Source organism: Sceloporus undulatus, chromosome 6, assembly GCF_019175285.1.
Source record: "Sceloporus undulatus isolate JIND9_A2432 ecotype Alabama chromosome 6, SceUnd_v1.1, whole genome shotgun sequence".
Taxonomy (NCBI): domain Eukaryota; kingdom Metazoa; phylum Chordata; class Lepidosauria; order Squamata; family Phrynosomatidae; genus Sceloporus; species Sceloporus undulatus.
In genome coordinates this window covers 114359539-114365853 of record NC_056527.1, presented here as the reverse complement: position 1 = coordinate 114365853, position 6315 = coordinate 114359539, and positions in this window count along the sequence as shown.

The following is a 6315-nucleotide window of genomic DNA, read 5'->3' as shown; positions in this document are numbered from 1 at the left end:
GTGGTGGTGCACCTTTGAGACCCACTGAAAGAAACAAGTTGGCAGCAGGGCCTTTGCTAGACTCCAGTCTACTTCCTCAGACGCAAATGAATTGAATATAATAAAAATGTTGATGATGATGATAATAATAATAATGTAGAGATCTTGTAGCATCTTTGAGACTCACTACAAGATCTCTCTGCATTAAACCCGTGCCACCAGCTTCTTTTGTTTCACTTCCTTTCAAAGGGCCTTCAAGATCTCTCAGCCTCAGAGGATGCCAATGGCAAACCCCCCTCGGGAGAAACTTGCCAACAAAAATCTGTGATTGTTTCTCCTTTTGTTGTTGTTAACTGCCCTCAAGTCGATCTGGACCCATGGCGACCCTATGGATGAGTCTCCAAGACCCTCTGTCCTGCGCTGCTCTGCTCAGCTCCTGCAAACTCAAAGTGATCTCTTGAATAGAGTCCATCCATCTTGCATGCGGCCTTCCTCTCTTTCCACTTCCCTCTACCTTTCCTAGCATTACTGCTTTTTGCAGTGATTCATGTCTTCTCAGGATGTGTCCAAAGTACAGCAGCCTCAGTCTTGTCATCTTGGCTTCTAGGGTTATTTCTGGCTTGATCTGCTCCAGGGCCCATTGGTTGGTCCTTTTGGCTGTCCATGGCATCCTCAGCACTCTTCCCCAGCATCACATTTCCAATGAGTTGATTTTCCTCCTATCTTCTTTCTTAACTGTCCAGCTTTCACATCCATCCATGGTAACAGGGAATGCAATGGTTTGTATGATTCTAACCTTTGCGCTCAGTTGTATATCCTTGCATTTTAGGATCCTCTCTCGTTCTTTCATAGCTGTCCTTCCGCAGTCTCCATTTCTATCAGTGTTTAATCCCAGGTATGAGAACTCTTTTAACTAATTCAATTTTGTGTGGGTTCTCTGTGGTCATTATTTGTGTTTTCTTTATGTTCAGCAATAGATCTGCCTTGGCACTTTCTTCCTTGATCTTCCTTAGTAGTTGTTCCAGGTCTTTGAGGTTCTCTGCTAGTATTATGGGGTCATCTGCATATCTCAGATTGTTGATGTTCCTTCCCCCTATCTTCATTCCTTCTTCTTCTTTGTCCAAGCCTGCTTTCCTTACAATATGTTCTCCTTATAAACTGAATAAGTAGAGTGATAGGATGCAGCCTTGTCTGATGCCATTGCCATTGGGAACCATTTGTCCTGAGTGCAGACTCCTCATTCGGACTATCAGATGTGTTGGCACTCCCATGGCTTTAAGGGCATCGCTACAAATCAGAAACAACTTGAAGGTGCACAATAATAGTGGTTTGAGCAATGGACTATGACTCTGGAGAGCAGAGTTCAAATCCTTGCTCAGCCATGACAACTCTCTGGGTAACCTTGGGCAAGTCACACTCTCTCAGCCTCAGAGGATGGCAATGGCAAACCCCTTCTGAAGAAACTTGCCATGATAGGGTTGCCTTAGGGTTGACTTCATGACTTGAAGGCACACAACACATATCGTTTTTGCATCTTCTTGTTTTATTGGGGGGGGGGGGAATTCAAAAACAAGTGAGGCTGTTCCCCCAAATGAAAAAGGACCTTCCACTGCCACATAGTAAGGGTGTTAAGACCCATCGGTCTGGATTAAATCAGAGTGACACCAGTTTGGACATGGGCGTGGAAACAACTTGGTTACACTTTTCTGAATTCTCTGGGTGCCTCTGTCTACACTGTAGAAGTAATGCCGCTTGATGCTACTTTAAGGGCCAAACTGCAATTCCTAGGAACCATGGGGCCATCCTATATCCTACAGAATCCTATGAGTTGCGCTTGGGTTGCATCTACATTGTTGGAGTAATGCAGTTTGACACTGCTTTAACTGTCATGGCTCCATCCTACAGAATCCTAGGATTTGCAGTTTGGTGGGGCACCAGCCCTCTTTGGTGGAGAAGGCTAAGGACTTTGTAAAACTACAGATCCCAGGATCCTTTAGGATAGAGCTGCAGCACTTAAAGTGGTGTCAAACTACATTATTACTACAGTATCCTTAGTATCAAGGATCAGCAGCAGGGGACAGAGGAGCCAGAACCCTTTGATCCTCTTGTTATTGCATGTGAATACCTCCTGTTTTCATAAAACTCTCCCCAAAGAATTGTGGGTCGCTGGCCCTTTAAGAGGGTGATTGCTGCCTCCCCCCCCCCCCGAAGACTTCACCATTGACCGGGGCTTGGCGCCACCTACTGGCTGCGGCGGGATCCTGCAACCCGAGCCAAGAAGGAAACCATCCTAAAGCCTCAAATTGCAGCTTTAAAAAGTGCTTGCTCAGGCTGCAAAATGCCATTCCTTGCAGGATGGTGCTATGGAGCTCCTGCTTCCCAATGCTAGCTTTTATCCATCAGAACTCCAATGAGGATGAGAATTGTAAAGCCCTCCACCAGGGGATTTTGGACTGCACCTCCCAGCATTCCTATGCTGGCTAGGACTGATGGGAGTTGTAGTCCAACAACATCTGGAGGGCCTGGTTGCTCTCCCCCTCCAAGAACTTTTCCTTTTTTCCTTTCTGGTAGCCGTGCATTCCCTCACTTCTTTCTCTGAAACACCACTCTCTCCATTTGTCTATAAGTGTTTAAAAGACATTCTCCCATCAAACTTATTGCAGTGGGGTTTGTTGTTGTTGTTGTTGTGTGCCTTCAATTCGTTTCTGACTTATGGAGACCCTAAGCATTTTCTTAGTTATCAAAGGGTTTTCTTAGTTCATCACTTCTGTCCTCTGAAGCCGAGAGAGTGTGACTTGCCCAAGGTCACCCAGTGGGTTTCCATGGCTGAGACAAACCCTCGCTTATATTGGTAGGTAAAGTTACAACTAGAGTTGTGAGGGTTTTTTTTGGATCAAAATAACATAGGGTATGTTGTAGTACTGCCCATCATATGAATACTCTAAGTTCTCCATAATGTTGTCCTTGTAGTTCACAAATGTGCAGAAAGATCAGAGGGACTGTAGTCTGTATCTAGTAATAAAGTAGAATGATAAGTATGAAATATGAGAGGAAGCATTCATCCTAAATACTACAGAGCTTAATAGGATCATGGCTCGGTCATTATACGCCTCTGGAACTAGGGCTGCCAATGTGAAAACTGGAGGGGGCTCCTGTACCTGTCATGGTTGTGTAAAAGAGAGGATTTGGGCAGGTATTGGTTATTTGGTTGCATGGCAAGCAACACCTGCTAGAATTCTTGCTTCTACAAAGCTGCAGGAGCCCTCTCCAACTTAGAATCATAGAATCGTAGAGTTGGAAGAGACCACTAGGCAGACTTTACCTCCTAAGTCTGTTGTAAAGATAAAATGGATGAAGGAGGAACCCTTGCTCTTTGGAAGATGCATGAGTTTTAACTCAAATAACAAGATCTGAATTCTAGGACTTTAGCTAGGGCCATACAAAGTCATTACAGCTGGCCCTCCAGATCCAACGATTCTGTATCCATGGATTCAACCAACCATGGTTTAAAAATATTCACTAAAAATAATAATCCAAAAAAGCAAACTTTGATTTTGGCATTTTATATAAGGGTTGCCATTTGACTACATCACTGTAAATAATGGGACTTGGGCATCCATTTATTTTAGTATCCACAGGGTGCCCTGGAAACAAACCCCATCGGATACTGATTAAGAAAAGCTCTGGGCATGGGCAGAGTGAACTTTTAATTTTCCAATTTAGCAACCACTAGTTGCTCTCACATCTCTTGGGTTAGCTTCAAATCTGAAGCCTTGTCACCTCATAGTTAAAGAGTGAGTTGTTGTCGTGATTTCAGGAGCAGAAATCACGTCTGTACGCACGTCTTTAGCAGAAGAGCCCAAAAGACTTCCTTTAATCACTTCAAATAGATTTGAGGAAGTAGACCAAGGCACTGAGCAGATGGAGGGGGAAAAGTGGCTTACCTCTGGGGGTTTCCCAATTGGTGGAGAGAACCCACTGACCGCACCATTGGCTCCCAGGATGGGCTGAACACCAACAGGCAGCCTAGGCTGGCTCCTTCTTCTCCAAAGATGGACAGGCCAAAACATGGCATGGGTGTAAACTGCCGTGCCATTCTTTTTTTCTGTTCTGCCTCCAACAAATGTGCCTAAATGCATGGACATGCCATCATGGACACCAATTGCCTCCCTCATCCTGCCCAGCTGCCAGCTTATTCGATGCCCCATGCAACCGGCTGTGCAACCATCCGATTGATTGCACAAGCAATCGACTGCCCCTATGACGCACTGATGCATCCAATGACACATTGGCACAGCATGATTATGGAGGCCTCTGTACATGTTCCTTTCCCCTGCTTTCCCTATCTTGAAATAGGCCACTTTGTTCTTAGTAAATCCACTGTCTTGTTGGCAACCTGCCATGTTTGTCATCATTCTACTTTATAGGTTGTGCAATGGGTTGATGGTACAGCTGACCATGTGTGTGCATGTGCAACTGATTCATGGGCTGATGATATATATATATATATATATATATATATATATATATATATATATGGGGCAACAATTTTCCTGGTGGCTTTTCGGCCTTCTCACCCATCTCTGCACTGGCATAAAGTCTGCATGCAGATGCACATTTTCCTGCTTGATTTGGAGTAAACCAGAGGTTATTTTGCTCTGGTGTTTACCCTTGACTTCATTCTGGTTCCCTCCCATTTTGGCCTGTGTGCCGTTTGAACAGACAGGGTTCAAAATGGGGCGAAACTGCTCCTTTTCGCTCATGCTGACAACCCTCAAGGCTACGAAAGCATATGCTAAAGTCTTTTGCTCAGTTAATCTCAAAGGTGCTACAAGATCCCTTTGCATACTGATATTCCAGATTAATATGGCTGTTATGTCTCTGAACTCAAACAGACCCGTACTTAAACACACAATTGAAGATTATTAAAAGGTTGGGCTGGGAGTATGGGGCTGGAGGCTTCCCCCCTCTGTGCTCGCTTATGGGAATTCCAACCTGTATCAGTAAATGTAAGAATAAGGCTGTTAAATGTTTTGAATGGATTAATTTAAAACACCAGGGTGTGTTTGCAGCCTTTTCTTTTTTCTTCTTTCAAACCCACCCCCATTCCATGGAACTTGGATCTCTGGCCATCCGACTCCAGACGTGGTTCTTGGCGTTTCAGTTTTGCTGATCCTAGAATTTTTTGAAGGTTTCCCACTTCCTCTTTCCCCATCTCTCTCTCTCTCTCTCTCTTTTTCCCTTCTTCTCCCTTTTCTCAGGATGGCTTGAATCCAGGACTGCTGGATCTTCTCAGGAAAACATGTTCCAGTGATCACAGATCTAAATTTCTGCTACCTGGAGAAAGGGACTGATATATATATATATATATCAATGTCTCTCTCATTTTGACTTCTTGAAGCCAGTCTCCTCCCATATATATATATATATAGGAGGAGACTGGCTTCAAGAAGTCTAGAATTATATATATATAGGAGGAGACTGGCTTCAAGAAGTCTAGAATTATATATATATGGGAGGAGATTGGCTTCAAGAAGTCTAGAATTATTATTGTTATTATTATTTTTGCAAGGGCATGGCTTAGAAGTGTCTAATGTTAAGTATAGCTTCTTTTTCCACTGGAGGAGGGAGCATTCTAGGACTTGAAGGATGGACCTTGTGGGTTCCTGAAAGAAGATCTGGAGGAGAGGTCCAACCCACTAGGCCTTCCCACCTTCCATTCCCATCTCAAATGTCTGAGACTTTGGCTGGAGAGGCCAAAAGGGGGGAAAGGAGCATGGCTTCTAGCTCAGCAAAATGCAACCTTGCTGACTCAACTAGAGAAGCAGTGTCCCCTCACAGTGGGAGGCGGAGGAGTGTAGACAAGGATCAAAAAGACACAGGATGGAAAGGGGGAGGCAAAAAAAGCAGATGGGGAAAAATCTGCTGAGAAAGAAAGCCCACATCCTTCCCCCAAATCCTCGCCTCCCCACCTTTTATTTCCATCCAACATTCATCCTTTTCTCAACCTTTCAAGGCAGCAAGTTGTGAAAACATGTTTCGAGGAATCCTTCTAGTTCATGGATTGTGCAATGGGTTGGGGGTGCAACCCATTGCACAAGAGATGGGTTTGATCATCCTGACCCTGGCAACTCACCAGGCTTGTTGTACTACAGATTCCATGGTCCCCAGTTACACTGGCTAGGGTGATGGGAGGTGTGGTCCAACAAGCCCAGAAGGGGATGGCTGGAGGAATCATAGAATCATAGAGTTGGAAGAAACCGCAAGCGCCATCCAGTCCAACCCCCTTCTGCCATGCAGGAAATCTAAATCAAAGCATCCCCGACAAATGGCCAC